This window comes from Camelus ferus, chromosome 6 (genome assembly GCF_009834535.1).
Source record: "Camelus ferus isolate YT-003-E chromosome 6, BCGSAC_Cfer_1.0, whole genome shotgun sequence".
Classification (NCBI taxonomy): domain Eukaryota; kingdom Metazoa; phylum Chordata; class Mammalia; order Artiodactyla; family Camelidae; genus Camelus; species Camelus ferus.
In genome coordinates this window covers 48565969-48586891 of record NC_045701.1, presented here as the reverse complement: position 1 = coordinate 48586891, position 20923 = coordinate 48565969, and positions in this window count along the sequence as shown.

Below are 20923 nucleotides of genomic sequence, written 5' to 3'. Positions count from 1 at the left end.
TCCATAAATTCTTGGGCATCACTGTATTCTTCATTCCACCTTTATCTTTTTTTCTATTGATTTTTTTAAAATGGTAATGGCTCTGGGAAAATTATGGTTATCTTTACACAACAGGTCAGTTTAGCAAGCTCATTCATTACTGGCTCATCGTCATTCTTGGGTATTTCTACTCCTGTGAAAAGCTTATATATCCAGCAAAGTCACCTCTGTGCAATTAAAGCAGAATCTATAATGAATTTCTACCCAGTTAAAGGATAATTTATTCAATTCTGTTCTAAGGAAAAGGATAACCTATATGCAAATTTCTGAAAGAAAGAATGGCAGCCATATTAAGCCAAAGAAAGGTGTTTACATACACATGTGTACTTATACCTTAACGGAGAGTGCTGGTTTAACTACTAGAAAAGTGGTGAAAGGAAGTTCTATGTTGGTGTTCTGCATGACTATTCCTTTGAACGAACAATCCCAGTCTAATGCTATTATAAAATTTCTTCTTCATTTCACTCACTTATTTCAATCTTATGCATGATATTACGCCATATGGATTTGCTACCACCTAGGGTTTTTATTAAAACAGTTTATTGAGATATAATTTATATACCATCAAATTCACTGGTTTTAAGTAAACAATTCAAAGATTTTTAGTAAGCCCACAGAATTGTGCAACCATCATCTCAATCCAATTTTAGAACATTTCCATTATCCTTAAGATTTCCTTACCTCAACCATGTGCCAGACACTCTTTTGCATTATGTTCACTACTACTCTGGCAGGTCGATTTTATTAAGCTTTTTATTAAAGCTTATGATGATTAAATAAATTGCCCATAGTCACACAACAGAGCTGGAAACCAGCAGAACCAGAATTCAAACCCAGATCATTTTATGCCAAAATCCAAGATCAGCTCATGACACATGCCATCACCCTTATTCCTTCTTATATCTCCTGCTGCCTTGGGCCCACCACTCTTCCCATCTCCTCCAGCCTTTCAAAGTAATAATCACATAAAAAATATTCACTAAGAATTTTTGCTTGAAAATAAATTACTTAGTTTAAAATACTGCAGTAACTTAAGAATTTGAAAACCCTTAGTTTGAATGATCAACATTAATAAATTAACTAATTAATTAGTTAATTGGTTCTTCCATGTGTGAACCAGATTCTCTAATAAACACCTGGCTTGACAAGTTTTCAGGTGCATTTTGTAAACAAAGTTTTTATGTTCACAGAAAATCCAAGTTGTAGAAAATCCTTTAGCCAACAACATGCAATGACTGAAGATGTCAGCAATTAGCAAAACCACACGAACTATATATTAAGGGGTGGACAGAAATTATTAGTCAAGAAATTTGAAATCTAAGCATTTTAATCCCCTTAACAAGAACAATGGAAAACTGATGAACAACCTGTTTATGATATCCAATCATACAAATACTAGTGTGTCTGTGAACTACAAATATTTCCAGACTTTGCTCAAGTTTCAGGAAAATCTGCGTAACACTTACAGAAAATATGCCCATCTGAAAATGTTCCATCATTTTGTTTAATGATCACAAAATATATATAATGGAAATTTTGATACTCCTTTATGATATGTGAAGTTCAATCTGAGTCCACTGACTTTATATTTAAAAGCAACAAGCAAACTTACCAATAGAGGAGGTCCTGATAAAATGAAGAAATTTCCTTTATCCCATCAAATGATACTGACTTGATCCCTTGTCTTTCCCTAAAATTGAAAATATATAAACTCAGCAAAAATCTCCCAGGCCCTACAGATCTGCTCCTGTAAAAAGACTTTCTTTGAGTGGAACATAGCACAAAACATAATGATCTTATTATCATAAAATCAACAGTGAAAATAAATCCCCTGTCTACATTTCTCTATTCCTCTGCTTAGCCCCAGGCAATGACAAGTCTACTTTCTGTTCTCTGTGTATTTCCCTACTGTGGACATACCAGATAAATGGAATAATACAATATGGGATCTTCTTGCATCTGGCTTCATCATCTTCACATATTATTTTTGAGGTTCATCCAAATTGTATCATGTATCAATACTTCATTCCTTTTTATTGCTAAGAACTATTTCTCTAACACTGAGTTTTAAAATTTAAATTGTAAGTATAAAGAAATAAAATGAGAGCTGATATAATCTTATCTTATAATATCTTTAAAAGTGAACTTGGTTCTTCTAGTCTGTCTCCTTTTCAATGTAAATCAGAAAAAAAAATTATAAGAGATTATTTTGCTTCAGAATCACCAACATATTTACAAAGGGGCACAAGGGATTATTTATATTTAGTTCTTTAATGCAAATTGTTATATTTATTTTTTTAATTAAACAAATTATGAGATATTTTGTCACACTCTATCTTTAAATTAACACTTACAAAATTATGCTCTTAAAATTTTATGAATATTGATCAGTCCCCTCACATAGCTTTCTTCAGATAGAGCAGAAATTTTTACTATGATATTCCTAACGTGAGACCCATCTAGTAACTTTATAAACTCTCTGGTTTATAAAAGCCTTCAATAAATCACTGTCAAACAGAGCCTTAACCAAGAGGAAATAGTTACTATAGAATCATATCATATATTTGAGGCCTTTCATTCTTTAAAAATATATTATGTAATTAAACTCATCACATGTAAAACAAATAAGTATGGTTGGACTTACAGCTACTTTTTATATTTAATCAAATATATTAGTAAATTCAAATATGTAAGGCATTATAGAAAATTCTGTTCTTAATTATTGGAAGTGCTGATACAGTGAGTATTGAACAAAATCGACTTTCCCTCATGTGTGATACACATTATATGATACGTATAATTTAATTTATATAACCTCCTATTCCTCATCATTTCAGCATCCCTATTTTACCCCAGTTTCACAGCAACTGTTTAATACTTCTTCACTCTCTTTTAGCATACAAACTCATGTTCATTCTTAACATTCAGCAGACAACACTGTCTCCTATTTACTAAAAATCAAAGCCATCCAACATAAAACGTTAGATTTCCTGGCTCTTTCATCAAATCTTCCCCCGTCTTCACTGCATTTTCGTGTTCAGCGCTGTTTGTAAAAAAGTATTCCTTGTCTTTAGCAAATATCACCCCTTGACCTTTATCTGTGATTCCATCATGTCTTTTCTCTGGTAGTTACTCTAACATCTTTAATGTATCGCTTCCATTCTTCCCTTCTTCCTGTAAACAATCACATAATATACTCCCTTGATTTAAAGAACATTTCTTAAATCCTAACATTTCTCAATATATGGCCTGCTGTTGCTCACTTGACTTTGACTGGTAAATTCCTCATAGAGTAGACTAGTCACAGGACCTCTATTTTCTTCTTAGCGGTTAACCCTTAACTGCATACCACATGGCTTTTTTAAAAATAACTCTCCTGCATCTGTCTTCTTAATGGTCTAGAATGAGTGTCTAACTGCCAAATTTGAAAATACTTTCTTTTCTTGGTCTTTAACTTTCTTGAAAAAGTAACTGTTGATTGAAATTACTGATTTCTTCCCTTGAATTTTGACTTTGTCTTTATTGAGCCTTGTTACTGTACACCTTGTTCTGCCTACGACCTCCCTTCCAGCTTTCGCTCCCTCTCTTTTGTTAGTCCCTTTCCCTTAACCTACCCCTTAAACGTAGATTCTCCTGGCTCTATGTTCAGCCCTCTGCTCTTCCTCTATCAAAGGATTTTTCAGAGTAGAAACCCAGAAAAACGCATACACTCAAAATACACACAAAAGTTTGCCTATTTTAAAGGGGTTCAAGAACACTTGAAACACAGTCTTTAAATCAAAAACACTCTAGGAACCCTAGGTTAAGAAACTACTCTGCTTTGAGAATACCTGCTGCTTGCCCTTCTCAGCAATCTCATCCATATTTTTGTCTTCATGTCGAAATGAAACTCCAAAATTAATACCACTGATGCTATTATTGATTGCAAACTCCCACTTCCTATTGCCTGCTGGATACATACTAAGGTGTGTGGTCAGGTCCTCATACTCCATACATCCAAAACCTCCTGAATACTCACAACAAACCTTCCTGAATTTTGAATTCCTTAATGTTTTAATATTTTGATTAAAATGCAACATGCTAGAGTGTACAATATATAAATGTACAGTGAACAGCTCACTGACTTTTCACAAATACTCCTGTTAAGTATGATTTTATTGTCTATTTTTTCTCCTGTTGAGCCATCCCTTAGAAATCATAAGACCGATGGTCCAAACAAGTAATGGCTTTTTTACTTTACAGGGAGGGTTTGAGGACAAGAAGGTGCAGTTTTCCTTAAGTCCAGGGGGGAAAAAAAAACCCAGGATTTTAGAGTTGAAGTCCTATCTGTAATAACGAAGTATCAAATGACCCCAAACAGGTCTTAACACTCTAAGCCTCAATTCCCTTATTTTCATTTACATACAAGAAAATCCATGCCTTTTATGAGTTTTCACAAATGTGTAGTCATGTAGCTACCATCACAATCAAGATATAGAACAATTCCATTATTTCTCCTCAAGTTCCCTCCTCCTATCACTTACAAGTGAAACTTTAAGCCCAACCTTAACCTCAGGAAACCACTGATCTATTTCTCACATTATACAGTTTTGCTTTTTCCAGAACATCACGTAGGTGTAATAACACACCATGTCATCATTTTAGTCTGGTTTCCTTTACTTTGCATAATGCCTTTGAGATTCACTCATGCTTTGCTTATATAAGTAGTTCATTACTTTTATTGCTGAGGGGTATTTCATTGTTTGGATGTACACAGTTTGTTTATCCATTTCCCAGAGCTGAGGGACTTTGGGTTGTTTCTGGGAGTGTCCTACAAATAAAACTTCTATAAGTAGTTTTTCTGTAGATATAGGTTAACGTTTTACTTGGACAAATACCTAGGAGTAGATTTGTTGAATTGCACTGTAAATGTATGTTTAACTGTCTAAGAAACTGCTAAACTGCAAACTGTTTTCCAGAGTGGCCATATAATTTTGCATTCCCATCAGCATTGTATGCGAATTCCAGCTGCTCTGCATCTTCTCCAGTAGATTGTTTAGTCATTTTGGTTCATTTGCTTTTGCCATTCCACTACATATGCATTGGTTACTTATTATAGTTTTAGTTTGCATTTCTATAATGTCTAATGATACTAAGCATCATTTAATGTGCTTATTTGATATCTATATGTCTTCTTTGCTTAAGTTCAGTTCAAAGTGAAATTTCTCTTAGTAGCATGCCATTTGCTTTTTCTTCCCATTTTCCTCCAGCTTTATTGAGATATAATTGACATGTAGCATTCTGTAAGTTTAGGGTATACAATATGATGATGTGATACGCTCATATGTTACAAAATGATTACTATAATAAGGTTAGTTAACACCATCACCTAACTTAATTAGCATCTGTGCGTGTGTGTGTGTGTGTGTGTGTGTGTGTGTGTGTGTGGTGAGAACATTTAAGATCTACTCTCTTAGCAATCTGACTCATCTCCTTCCCCAGTCTACTCTTCACAAAGATTCTAACTAGTTTGTCTCAGTTCTCACTACCACAATTGTAGTACAATCCATAATTGCTGTGCCTCTTTTGTGGGACATCTATTTTACCTTGTATAACTGTTATTTATTTAAACTTCTCCCCATCACTCTTACTAGATTATTAATTTTGTCATAACATAGCACAGAGCTTTAAAATATATTTACTAGATAAATTATATAACTGATGTTCATGTTATGTTTACTGGTTTTGCATAGTAGTATCTTTTAACTCTGTATAGTGTGACAGTTAAAATCATGGTCACAAGGTAGCATCCAGATATCACAGAATATGTCTACGGCCATACCACCCTGAATGCGCCCAATCTCGTCAGACATCACAGAATCTAAAATATAAACAAATCAGCAGGAAAAGGAATCTCGATTTGGGGCAGAAATAAGCAGCTTCTGCTCTTTTCATTCCCATCAAAAGGAGATAAAGCACCCTTTACTAGAGCAGCACAATAGGCAGTAGGAGGAGCAATCAAATAATGCTACTATTGCTTCTCTAGTGTGGACCTGTGACAGGTGCACCATGAGCACAGAGGAGCTACCTGAGCAGCAAGAGCTTAGCCAATCTGTTTCACAATACAAACCAAACAAGAATGACAAACTAAGAATGACAAAAACTAAGCAAAAAACAAAACCAAAATCTACCCACATAATTATTTCTTCTTCCTAGCGTCTCCTCTAACTAGAATCTTAACAGTACATATGGATGAACTTAGGGAGATAAAATTATATTCATTTTATTAAAATTATTTAAAACTCAGAATTATTTACTGACCTATATGATTCTGTTATATCCCAGCAATGACTTTACAATACTACCGAGTGCATCAGGAGTTGCTGTATGTGTGTGTGTGTGTTAGGTAGGGCTTAAATGATTTAATAACCATAATAGTTTGCAGAACCAGAGTGATACTAAGAATGATTTGATATGCAGGGATCTAATAACTTGGCCAGATGTTTAGGTAGGGAAGTAATAAGATGGCAAGACTGGTTTTGGGGGAAAATTAGTGGATGGCGCTCTTAGAATGGGATCAATGTTTGAGAATATTTATGTACTATGTGAAGACTCACCAACAGACCATCACTAAAGATGACGTACTCAATAATCCAATGAATAAGATGGCCAGTTCTGTAGATGTCAATCAGCATCCTTCAGCAGTCATTCCACTGTTTCTCTAGGGCTCATGAACAAAATCCCAGTTCACTTGTAAGGAAGCTATGTATGGAGTCAATAATGCAGACTTTCTCTCAATAACTGTCCCCACCATGAACAGTCCATCACGGAAGGAGTGGCAATATTTCTTCACTGAAATATACCTATTCTGAATATGAATTGCCTTCTATGCTGACATTCTTGCCAGTATGATCAGTAATGGACTTACTTTAAGCTTATTCACAGTTATATTCTCCCAACAGTATCGTTCGTTTTACAGGAAAATAAAAAGTGAGAAAATTAACTGATAATCAATCAAATTCACTGACACATTTCTCATCACCAAAAACATCTGGTCTTACTGAAAGATTCACTAGCATATTGAAGATTTGACTTCAGTGGCCCTGGAATACACATTGGAATATTGAAATATTATCCCATAAGGTGGAGTATATGGTCAAGTGGGAGTGGTCCTCTTACATCTAATGAGCAACTGGGAAAACACCTACTTCTCAACCCTCTAACCTAGGCTCTGCTGTTGAGAGGGCTTAGTACCCAAGGAATGAATGCATCTAACAGGAGAAAAATAAGGAAAATAAAAAGTATTTTAATTTTATGTAAATTGCCTAGTTAATTTTTTCCCTAGAAATTCAACAGTTCTCAAACATCAGAAGCACATTAGAGACAAGTTCCTTGCCATTACATTTTGCTTTTAATACTACTTACCAGTCTTTTTCCTCAAGTCAGAGATCAATGATATCTTGGATTCTATTAAAATTGTGCCAAATGATTAATTACTATGGATATATTTCATTTATGGCATTATGGCAGAATTGTTGAGCCTTATAACATTAAAAAATATCTACTAAACACATGATTAATCCAACTTTTGAGAATAAATATAAAATTGCCCCATCTCTCTATTTGGGAATGGGAAATGTACAGATATAAAACAATAAGGAACAAAACAAAATATACATGCAAGAAGCAGGAAGTGAGCATATTAGGAGGGCAAAAAGAGGAGAGATAATTATCAGGTGCCTTTGCTTTAGGGATCTGAGAGATTATCAGGACTGATAATGTCACAAATAGTTATGGGTTAAGGCATCCATGCAAAGGGAATTCAATGAGAACAGAAGAACAGATACATAGCACATGCTCAGAAATCAATAAATGGGATAAAGGAGAAGTAAGGTTAGAGGGATAAGGTCAGATTAGAGACAGTCAACTTCAAGAGAAAAGAGGGGAAAAAATGAATCAGAAAGGAAAAAAAAAAATGGCCAAAGGTGGAGAAACACAAAGAACAAAAAAGAAAAGAAGAGGAGGGTAATACGTAAAAGAAACAGACGTAACTTAATTAAGGGTAAAGAGGGTTTGGTGATCTCTTTTACTATTGAAAGAAAGGTCATGATTGGGATTATGTAGAAAGAATAAAAATACACATGTTAATACATAATTCCAGTTTGTTTCTGTATAATGTTTTCATACAACCTGAAGTCTATTCTGGAAATGCTCAAGAGAAATCTCCTAAAGATAAGAAAAAGGTCTCCTGCCCAATTTTTATTCTTTAGAGGCTCCAATGATGGTAATGTGGCCTTAAAATTGTTATTCAGAATAACTATTAATTTTTCTATGTGACTAGGAATGAGGTTTCATGATGTCTAATGTATTATTTTATCCAATAGGAAAATGTAGAATTTGTTGCTGTGGATCTTATCAGAACTGGAGTGACCATTTTTCCCCACTCCCATTCCCAAATTGGATTATCTTTTGTTCAGCATGTACACGATTTAAATTATCTGATTCTGCATTCATCTGACTGGCTGGTGACAGACAGTTCTCAGAAAGTCTGGCAGTATTTCTTGTAACCATCAGACACTATAGCGAGAAAGGTACTGAGAGAGCAAAAGAGACTTTGAAATGTCATTTTGGATCCAGTGCACAGCATGATACAGCGTCGTACACATAGAAGAGTCTGAGGAGCTATTAAAATGTGCATGTCGATATTCTGAAGTGCAGTGTGAATCTAAACTGGTCACTTCTTTTTTTTAAGCCAATTGATGTGCTTAACTCAGCTTTTCCCATGAGGAATTTTATGCTACCTGAGAACTAGAATGAATTAGAAGGATTAATTGGGAATAATAATTAAATTATTTGGGGCAGAAATCAATATGTAGGTTGACTATCTTATTTTGATGAATGATAGACATTTCTTTCTATTGCAAGAGCCAGACAAATCAGAACCTAGTTAAAGTTACACACACACACACAGTAGCTCTAATCAGTAAACTTAATTTGACATATCAAGCAGAATATGTAATCACAGAAATTCACAACTGATACAATGATAAGACCTTGTATGATTCCAAATTTGTGAGATCACTTAAGATCCATACATGTATCTTAAAATCTGTCTTGCATTGAAAGTAGTGTATGAAATCCTTACTGTAGTAGAGTGTTTCTACTCATTTATCTCACAACTGCTGCAGTTTCTCTTTTTTAAAGGAAGTTGATTTGTTTTTTGACACATAGATATTCATAACTCTGGTATCTTCAATGTGAATGATAGCAATTAGTGCTAGAAAATGACCTTGACATGATCTTTAATACTTTATATTTTAAATTCTACTTTGATATTAGGATTGCAATCCCTCTCATATGGTTTATTTTGCCTAACCTATCTTCATCCATCCTTATGTAAGGCTTTCTGATTTACTGTTTTAGGCGTACTTTGATTGCAACACGTAATTAATTGGAGTTTTTTTAATAGATGAATTAACCTCATTAATATTTACTGACATGACTGATATGATTGATTTCAACCCAGTCATATTATTTTATTATAATTATAGTGTATATTATAATTGCTATTTTTTCTCTATATGATTTTTTCTTTTTTTTTAATTTTTTAGCTTTTTTCATAAAAAGGTTTATATTTTTGCTCTTGTAGTATATCTTTATGTCCATAACCCTCTATTTTATTATTTGTCATTTTACTCTCTGGTGTTTGAATTTTAATGGTATCTTTTATCTCTCATCTATTACATGAATGAAAATATATGAGCTTCTTTTCTCTCTCCCTTTGTCTCCCCATTTTTTTTAGTTTCATTATTTCCCTATGTCGCAGCATGTATTTATATATGATTATTCCAACCTTATGCCACTTTTGTTTTAATCTTAGATCAATACTTATACTAAATGTTCACCACCAATGATTTGCTTGTCCTTTCCTAGTCATTTCTTATTTTGATTACACTTATAAAATTCATATGTAGTGGATTCCTAAAGAAAGGCTAATAGGTACTATGTTTCTTGAGTGCTTGTATGTTGAGAACTGTTGCTTTTAGAGCCTTACCATTCAAAGAACATATTAACTACATATAAAATACAGTTGATTCTTGTTATTCATAGAAGTTTTGTTCTATAAAGTTGCCAAGAATGCTGAAATAATGACTACTAAATCATTGCCCAAGGAAAAATATACGGTAAGGTTTCTATGAGCCTCTGGTCAGAACATTTACATCAATTGATCAGTATGTAACCTTTTTTTCAAAACTTTTTACTTCTTACCCTTAACAATGCCCTAATTATTTATTTTATGGGGGGAAAAAAGCTACCAGAAGAAAACATCTACATTTTCCCACTGCCAAACCTTTCTTCGTGTGTTCCCATGTTACCCTGCATTCCCCTCTGGCATAATGGATAGACAGCTGCTGTTCCATTAAGACCTTCCTATGTGTGTACTTGATACCATTTCATTTTATTTACCTGAAAATTCTCTCTTGAAGATAGCTCTGTCTTCCTCTATTTCATTAGAAATTTTTTTTCCCTCTCTGGATCACTCCCATAAGCTTACAAATATACTATAATACTTTTTAACTTAAGAAAATGCTGTCCATGACTCCATAGCCACTTCAACCTCCATCACACTACTTAACATTCTCAAAAGGGTTATGCATACTTAACGTCACTATTCTTTCTCCTCTCCATTATTCTTACATCTGTCCTAATTAATCTTTATTCCCACAATCCCAACAAACATGCTTATGTCAAGATTATTAATGACTTCTACATTGCTAAATCCAATGTTCCCTTCTTAGTTCTCATCTTAACTCTCAGCAATGTTTGCACAGCTGATACTTCCTCCTTCTTGAAATATATAGTTTTAAATTAGCTTGAATGACAAAAAAACTTTCTTCCAATTTGCTCTTTGACCTACTAGTGACACTTCTTAAACTGTCTTTTCTAGATGCCACATCCTCTTCTCAAACTTAAAGTTGGAGTGCTCCAAGACTTATCTTAGCATCTACTTTTCTCCTCTAGCTGGACTCACTTTCTTGTTGAGATCATCCATTCTTGTGGCTTCAAGTATCATGTATATGCTAATGAGTCCCAGAATAAATCTCGGAACAAAACCTTTCCCTCCTGAACTTCATATTTAATTCCCTACTTAACTTCTGCTCTTGGAAGGCTAAGATGCAGCTCAAATTTATTATATCTAAACTTGATCCCTTTTTTCCCCATGATTCCTTCCCCTCTTAATAAAACCTGCTCAACTTTGGAAATTCATTCTCTAATTAAATGGCAGCACCATTCAGTGAGTGGCAATAGTCAAAGTTTTTGGAGATATATTTGCTTCTGTCTTTTCTTTACAATCCACATCCAATTCTGTTGTGGGTACCTTAAATATTTTAAGAATTAGACTTCAACAGTGCCACTACTAACACATAAATCCAAATCCAAGTCATCCCCATCTTTCACCTGGACTACTTCTAGTTCTCTTTAACCCATTATCACACAGTAAATAGAAAAATAGGTAAGATTGTTTCAAGCCCCTGTTTAAAACCCTTCTAGGTCTTCCATTGCACTTGGAATTAAGTTCATCTCCCTTTTTTCTTTCATGTTCTTTTCCTTCTAGTAACATAGCATACTAGCACATAATAAGTTTCCTGGTAGAAAGAAAAGTCTTATCTTCGATAGTTGCTTATGAATTTTGGTATTAATCTACTTAATTCAACCGATTAATTACATTGTTAAAATTCCATATCCTCATTTATTTTTATCTATTTTAAATAACAAAAATATGGAGAAGTATTGTCAATGTTTCCCACTACAATTATTTCTATGTATTAATCCTATGCTATTTTGCTTTACATTTTTGATGCTTGATTATTTATGGACAAAAGGATCATAATTATTCTATCTTTTGGTGACATCTGTGCCAATATAAATTGAGTCTTTTACCATATTTAATTTTGTACAAAGACCCTATCAGTGCAAAGCACTGTTCTAAGTGCCTACTTGCATAAGCTTTTTTAAAGCTCATCTGCACAGTGGTAAAGTCCTGTTTTTCGTTTCCATTATAAATATTTAAGGAGAAACTGAGGGTGACTACATGAACACAAAATTTCAAATCAGATTTATAATTTCAAAATAATTTTATATAATATGGCAATGTCTTAAACACAGCTGAATGTCAATGTCAGATAAACATTGCATATGCGGCTATAATCCTGAGTATTATTTTGCCTTTCAGAGCAAGCAAATGTAGGTTTGATAATTTTCACATCATAGGGTGATTTTAACTTTTTTCTTAATTTACCTTTGTTTGGTAGAAAACAAACTAATGTTAAAAAAAAGCTTATTTTCAAAAATAAAGTAATTTTAAGAAAGTCTTTTTCTCTAGTCTTTCAACCTAAAACTAATAGAGACAAACACAAGTTAAAGAGATGTTGAATTCAGTCAAACCTGGATATATTCACATTTTAATTCCAGAAGGCCAATCAGCTTAATTGTATAAACAGCTCCACAGAGAAATTAGGTCACACCTTTCACATTTCAGCTTCACAAGGAATGTGGAATTTCAGTGATTAAAGTTCAAATGCTGCACTCAGATTAGCCTTTGTAAATACTGATGTATTCAGGAAGCCAGGATTTATATTACCCAAACAAACTTAAATACATTTTCATTAAGTTTGTTTATGTTTTGAGGAGGGAATTTGTGAATTTAAGCAAGACCCCAACATAGGCAATAATATTGAATGACGCAGAACCCAAAACATGATTGCTATTAGTTACGGTGGAATAATGAATGTTCATTTACACAAATACCTTTGAAAAATGGAATAAAGTTGCACAAAATAAAATCTCCTGTATTTAGCACACAGACCTGCTCTTGGCTACACCCTCCTTTATTGTACTGGATGTTAGGCGTGTGTGTGTGTGTGTGTGTGTGTGTGTGTGTTGTTGGGGTGAGGAGTCAGCTATGACAACAACTTTGTGGACATGGTTGTTTCTAATACTCAACTCTGACCCTCAAGCATGTTGGGACTTAAGGACCAAGTCTAATCAGAGCTGTGGAAAAGAGGCAGAAAATCAAGCTCTGTAGTCCAGAAATCTTGTTTAAGTTCCACTTCATGATGAATTTATAGTAGTGTCAGTTGTGAAAAAATTATTTTCCTCTCTGAATGTCAGTATCTCCTTGGTAAACTGGGATTAAAATTTATGTCTACTCAATATTTTTCATAGGAATTTCATGAGCATCACATAAGATCATAGATACCAAAGTACTTTGTTGATGGCCATGGTCATACACTTGCTTGCTTAATCATAAATGTGAATGGTTGCTTTTACTCATTAGGCATAAGGCTTGATGCTCTGGAAGGTTCGTAAATATTGTGAAGAAATGAAGAGACACAGTAAACCACATTCAGACATGATAAACGAGATTTAAGAAGTGTTTTCACATTATAGTCTACAAATTAGATCATCTTTTTATTTTCTAGACTTAGACTTACTTAGCATACATTTTATGTGGTTCCATCTTAACTTCAAAACAAGACTGCAGACCTCTTGAGAACAGGGACTTTTTCTTTCATCTTCCATTCAAGACTACATATACAAAGAGTTTAATGTCATCTTATTGATGGACAGATTTATATATATATTTTCTGTTTGGTATTCACAATTAATGTTTCTGAATCTAACAGACTATATATTAGGGATGTATTTCTCTGCACTTGGAAAACTGTTTTTAAATTCCTGATTAACATATTATCTATGTTGACAACAGGAGTTGATTGACACTTTGATTGACAACAGGAGTTCATTCTGGTCCAAGTCATCATCATCTCTTGGCTTGATTACTGCAATCAATTTTATGCATCTACTTTGCCCCTTTCAGTTCATCATCAACATGGCAGCCAGAGTGATATTTTAAACATAAAAATCAGACCATATCACTTCTCTTTTCAAAACTCTGTGGCAGCCCCTTTTGTCCCCATGCTGACTTTGCTCCAGCCACACCAGCCTTTTTGCTGTTCCAGGTAGGTGCCAGTTATGATACTGTTGAAGGGTTTCTGTGTTGCCTGTTCTCTCTGACTACAGCACTGTTCTCCCAGATGACTGTTTTGCTGACTTTCTTGCCACCTGCAGCCTTAGTTTAAATGTGGCCCACCTTGATCATGTTAATATTGGAACATACACTCTCCCTCACCCCATAGTTCTTATCAGTTTTATTCTATTCTCTTTTTTCATAGCATTTATTATGTTCTAACATACTATACCTTATTTAATGATTGTGACTATTTTTATTGTCTGGCTCCCCTACTAGGATGTGAGCTTCCGGATGGCAGGGATACTTGCTCTGTTCACTGATGTTTCCCAAATGCCTAGAACTGTGCCTGGCACAGAACAGTCAATCGTTAGGTTCCCTGACCTCAAGTTATGTGCAGTCTCTTAATTAAGAAAGGCATTTAGTGAGGGTCAGTTAAAAGTAAACACTCCTCATCTCTACCCATGTCTCTTCCTATGTCTATGTTGTGCTCTCTCTGGAACAGTATTTTAACTTGATTTAAAATTCTGTTCTGAGAAGTATTTATTATCTATACTTTGATGATGCCATTCCATTTCTTCTGCCAACTAAATTTGCTGCTAAGAAGTCCGCTTTCAGAGAGATTGTTCCAGTGTAGGTCTTTTTTCTCTAGTTACTTTTCAGATTTCTTTATCTCTGATGTTCTGAAGTTTCCCTGAGATGTATCTATGTGTGGATTTATTTCCATGTGTCTTCTTTGGAGGTGGCTTTTCAGTTAGTTCCTGACTCTGATGCTGTTATCTTTTCTTTTTCATACTATTTTCTACTTTTAGAATTCCTATTAGACATGTGATGGGCTTTAACATTCTATCCTCCATGTTTCTTATGTTCTTTTTTTTTCACTTTTTCCATCGCTTTAAGTCTCTGTACCTCTATGACTCTACCCATTCCATTCCCTTTTCCCTGAATGGTTTGGCTCCCCACGGAACTCATACTTAAAACAGGTAGCTAAAGCACCTTTCTAGGACATTAACTGACGAACCCAAGCCTCACCTCAATGTCTCTAATACAAACTACTTCCCTGTGTGCTGTGGCACATTTTTAAGTTAAGTATTGTTTATAAAGCGCTTCTCAGATTTATATACCCATTCATGAATTTCTACTTTAGTTGTATTTATTTTGCTGTTCAATTCATTGATTGTGGTTTTATTTTAATGACTTTTTTTTTAACTTCTAGAAGAATATTTGGTTGTGTTTCAAATATTCCTATTGTTTTTACCATGGTATCTTATTAGTGTTTTCAACTGGTGTCTTTAGTGACTTAGAACACATTTATTTCATACCTCTAGAGGGGTCCAATTCTGCTTTGCTGTAGCTGCCATTTACTGACTCTTGATTACTGATTTTTGTCATCTTTAATTTTGGATTATGGGTTTCTCTTCAATTGGGCTCTATCTATGAAAGGTCTGTACTGTCTGATTGAGTGTATGCCCTTCCCAGGTGCTGAATAGTTGCATCTGTCAGGCTTTGGAGTGTTTTACTGGCCTGCGATGAATTTTTGTATTAATATCTCAGCTTAGGGGTTGCTGGACAATATATAAAATATGTATAATGTAGACTTCACCTCAAACCTGTAAGAATGGAAGTCTAAGGTTTTGAATAATTGGGATGACATTATTTTTTCACCTGGAATCTATGAAAAAGAAACAAGTGCTCTTTTTGTCTTTCTGTGCCAGCAAACAATTTTATTCAATTCAACTTTTTACCAAGTTTGTAGCCACTCAAAAATTGTGACTAATGAGGATCCCATTCTCACTGCCTCACAAAGCCAAAGCTTCATTTCTTCTCTCTGGGCATTGAAATCTAGGTCTTAATGTAGTAGATATTAAGAACACTCACACCTACTAATTCTCTTTCCAATGTGGGTACAAAATCGGTTTAACCTTCCTGCTCTCTTTTGTTGTTCTAGTCCCATTTTAGACTGTAGACACACTTCTTCCTTTCCTGTGGGCTCATTTATTTGTTTAAAATGTCCCATTTTCCAATATTTTATTTATTTCTTCTGTAGTTATAGCATTTCTCCTCAAATATGATCTTCTCCATTACCTGAAATTGAAGTATGAAATATTTGTTTCAGGAAGAAACAGTTTTCATATAACCATTTATACGAAAATTTTTACCAGAAAAAAATAACCAGTCTTCTGGAAGTTCCCTTTGATGAAGGGGTAAAGCAACTAAATAAAAAATTGCAATTAAATGTGGCAAGTGCTATGGGATGATCTGAAAGCACAGAGGAGTGATGTTAAATGCAGGGAGGGCAAATGGCTATCAAGGAAGGCTTCACTGGGGAGTGAAATCTTCAGCCAAGAAAACGAAGAGGATGAACACTTCAGATCAAGATGAATGAAAATATTGAAAGAAATACAAATAAATTTTTGTGGCTGAAACACAGTGTAAATCTGGTAGAGTAACTGAAAATAAAGCTGAAGTGGGTATTTAAAGCTGAGATCATGAGGAGACTTCTTTTATGCTGATGAGTTAAAACTGCAAAATTTCAATCAGGGTAATGACACCAGCAGATGTGTGTGTATAAAGTGCATTATGACAACAATCAGTGTGAAAGGTGGATTGACAAGGAAGGGATTAAGAGGCCAGGGCAGTAAAACAGACCATAAAATGATGGAGGACTAAACTATAGCACTGGAAATGTGAATGAGGGAACATGGACACATTTAAGCAATAATTAGGGGAGATGCAAGCACCTGCAGGACTTGTAATTGGATAAAACAAAAGAAAACTGTAAAATTACTCTCAGGTTTCTAGTTTGAGTGCCTGAGTGTTTATGTTAATCACTAGGACAGAAACTGCAATAGGCACATACTTGGTGCAAAGATAACACACCCATCCTCAGAAAAGTTAGATATGAAACACATATGAAGCATTTTGATAAAGATTTCCTTTCCCTCAACACTCAAACATATGCAAGTACTCAGACACACTTCTTTTACTCAGACGCACGGGCTCAGAATTTTGCCATTTGAATGCCAAGCTAGGTATTTTATTTTATCCAGTACCCTGGGAAAATTAGACCTTCAAGCAGGGTTACTTCCCGGGTTCTGAGTTAAAAAGATATTTGGAAGATGTCCAAGCAAAAGTTAAGAGAATTACCTCCGTAACCCCATGACCAGAGATTCTGATTTCACTAGGTCCAAGTGTGGTTCAGGAATCTGCACGTTTAATAGCTACCTTAGCTGATTATGCTGCAGTTAGTCCACTGAACACTCATTGAAAAACCCTTCCTATTCTTAAAATGAGACCTATAACCCCAATTCCTTAGTCTACTTCTTGATTTGAATGCCAATCAATGTTGTAATAGCAGCAGAATGTCTACACTTTCCCACTTGTGGAAGTCACGATCATGTGACCTTTTGTTAGGAATTGCACGTGGATATTGTACTACAGAATTTGACTAAACAGTGAGCAAGTAGCCAGAGCCAATATGAGTGTCAGACATCAAGCTCTATACAAACTATAAAACTGATCCAAATAAATAACCCAGCTGAAATCACTGGTATCATATATCAACCTGTCATATCAACAATAAAGCATCAACTGCTGATCATCTTCTCAGTTGCAGTCTGGTAAGGAATAGTGGAAACTGTCAAATATGCAGTGGTGAGAGAAAAGAGAATTTTCTCAGAAGGAAATGATAGGTATCAAAAAAAAAGTCTGTTTTTTCAACAAATGCTGTCAAACAACCAGACATCCACATGTAAAAATCTGAATCTAGAGACAGTCTTACACCTTTCAAAATAATTAACTGAAAATGGATTATAGGCCCAAAGGTAAAATGAAAAACTATGAAACTCCTAGAAGATAACACAGTAGAAAACCTAGGTGACCTTACGTTTGGTGATGGTTTAGATACAACACCAAAAGGTTGAGCCATGAAAGAAAAACTTATAAATTAGACTTCACTAAAATTATAAAGTCCTGTTCTGTGAAAGACCCTGTTAAAAGAATGAAAAGACAAGCCATAGAGAAAATATTTCCAGAACATCTATCTCATAAAAGGCTGGTATCTCATAAAAGGCTGGTATCCAAAATATATAAAGAACTCTTAAAACTCAACAAAAAGAAAGCAAACAATCTAATTAAAAAAATGGCCAAAAGATCTGAGGACATCTCAGCAAAGAAGATACAAAGATGGCAAAAAAGCAAATGAAAAGATGCTCAACATCATGTATCATTATGAACATGCAACTTAAAACAATGAGAAACAACTATATACTTATTAGAATGGCTAAAATCCACAGCACTGACAACACCAAATGCTGACAAGAATGGGGAGCAATAGGAACTTTCATTCATGGCTGGTGGGAATGAAGAGTGTTATAGCCACTTTGGAAGACAGTTTGACAGTTTCTTATAACAAATTAAAGAAGAAATTATTTATATATATATATATATAGGGAGAGAGAGAGAGAGAAATGGGGAGTGGCAATAGGTGAGACTAGAATAAACTGGAATAGTAACTTGGGAGCACGTGCTACAAGACCTCAAACAGCAGGCAGAAAACTTTGTATTAATTCAGTGTGTAATAGAGAGGCACAGAAGGATTCTGAGCTAAAAAGATCCATGCTTCCGTTCACTTAGTAAAGAAGATTCATTTTCAGCACTGTAGAGGGTGAGCTGGAATGGACGGAGGAGTGAAAGAACAACAGAAGAGAAATGTTTAATCAGACATTTACCATTGAATTTAAAGGTCACCAAATGCCCTCTACAACATGCAGTCCAATCTGTGATTTTGCAGACAAGGCTCTAGCTGTTGGAATCTTTTTCTCCATCAGTTTCTGCCCATTCTTCCTAATTCCACTTTTTAGATGTACACAGAAGATCAAATGTGACATTTGATCCTCGAGACTGGACTTCAGTTTTTCTTTAAAAAACAATTATTTCTTTATCTTCAGACTAATACCATCAGTGGTTTTGAATGTTCCTTATACATATTTAGTTTGTTCATCCATAACCAGATCTGAAACCAGGCTGGCTATGTTCCCTGAAGATCGATGCTTAGAAGTTAAACCCTATCGTGGTTTGCCTACGCTAGAGAAGAGCACATTCCCGTTTCCACATTCCAAATTGGATAATTCTACTACTGCAGTTCAACGGTAACCTCTGCTAACATTTTTTTGAGCATTGACTACATGCTGAGTCTCATGCCAAGCATTCCACATGCAAACTCTTACTTAGTGCTCACAATACACATAAGTAGGTACTATTATTGTCATCATAAAGAATGTAAAATTCAGGTCAAAAGAGATTAAGGCCATGTATATTGAAAGAGTAGAGCTGAGACTAAAACCACTTTCACCTTACCCTAAAGCCCATGCTCCAATGGATAATGTCCTATGCTCCTTCTATTTAGATTACTTCAGCATTTCCCCTTCCTTCCTTACTTCTTTCTTTCTTTCTTTCCTTCCTTCCTTCTTTCCCTCCTTCCTTCCTGAGAGGAGGCAGTGATATCACACAGCTAACTCACAGTGTGTTAAAATTAGTGGTTATGAAACTTGGCTGCACATATGAATCACCCTGAAAGCTTTTTAAAAACTTCTCATGCCTGGGCCTGACCCCAAACCAATTAATATAAATTTCTGAGGATTGATCCTATGCACTGGGATATTTAAAATTCCAGCCAGGTGATTGTCATGTATAGTCTGAGTCAAGATCTACTGCCTTAAGTCCTTTTTACATATGCTACTAAGTCCAGGCCCCTTTAATTTATATCTAAGTAGCTGATTTGAAGATACAAGCACAGGACTTAACATGTGTCACAATTAAGCTTTATCTTACTGGATTTGGTCCATTATTCCAGCCTATCAAGACCTTTATGGAACCTGATTCTGTCACCCAGCATATTTTTTAAACCTCCCAGTTTCATGTCATCTAAAAATGTCATAAGGACTCCTTTGATGTTTTTATCTAAATCTTAAAGTCAGTGAACAGGAAACAGCTTTCAAGCATGTTGGTTTGATATCCTTAGACATAGACATCCAAATACAAATTTATATAATTATACTTGCTTCTGGTTCATTTCCCCATTTTGTTCATAGGAATGCCATTATTGACCTTTAAAAAGACTTGGTGAAATGCAAACATACTAACTGTATCACACTTCTCTGCTTTACCAACTAACAGACTTCTGACAAAAAGAATTTCTGTGTTCCTGCTATGGCATACTCTTAGTTACGGCTTATTCTCATTCTTACTCACTAAAAATCATCCTGCATACTTATCCCCATCTGAGAGCCTTCCTCCTGGGAAACTGGACCTACAGTACATAAGGTTGAGTCTGAATCTGAAATTCAGATAGTAGGATAGTGGGAATGTGTGAAGTCCCTAAGAAGAGGAGTGAAAAACTGAGTAATAAGATGGCAGTGGACACATATCATGGAAGAACCATACGTGGGGGCTTAATGGAAGAAGTTTTGCATTGATAGAAGACTGGAGACATAGGGAACATGGAACATCAAGAATGGGGTGTCATAGTGACCAAAAGAAAACAATTTCAAGAAGGCAGGTGTTACCAATATCGAATGATGAACACAGGTTGAGGAGAATGAGAGCTAAGCAAAGGTAGTGTCCCTGCTTCCATGTCTACACTCAGGAGGTGTTTTAGGACATCCTCTTGGGATCAAAAGCTGTGGAAGGGAAGAGAAGGAAGTAGAACTGTTTGGACAGAGAAGTTGCTGCAGTTGCGATACAGTCTCAAGGGAAGCCTTAGCTGACCCTGCAAGGAATTCTGATGATGAAATTGGGGTGGGAGAGATGGGCCTTTGTGCTCCGGTGCTGATCAGTCACAAACTGTGGGTACCCCAGGAAGGGAGCAATGGT